Genomic DNA, 260 nt, shown 5'->3' on the forward strand with positions numbered 1-260 from the left:
CTTGTTACTATGCTAAGGAATAATAAATATTGAATTTATTCATTGAAAGATTTGAAGGGGCTATAGGTTGGAGAGGGTTGGGTGACCTAATTAATAACCAAACGTTTTAGTAATGATGAAAAGGAAAACGTAACTGACCATGTCTTCTTCAAACAGATGGACCCAGCTCATTTTTGCATGGTAAGTGCTTTCAAGGGGCCAAATGCAGCGACCTTAGAGTGTGTGTGTGTGTGTGTTTTTCTTTTATTTTTTTCAAAACT

The sequence above is a fragment of the Arachis ipaensis genome, chromosome B03 (assembly GCF_000816755.2).
Source record: "Arachis ipaensis cultivar K30076 chromosome B03, Araip1.1, whole genome shotgun sequence".
NCBI lineage: Eukaryota > Viridiplantae > Streptophyta > Magnoliopsida > Fabales > Fabaceae > Arachis > Arachis ipaensis.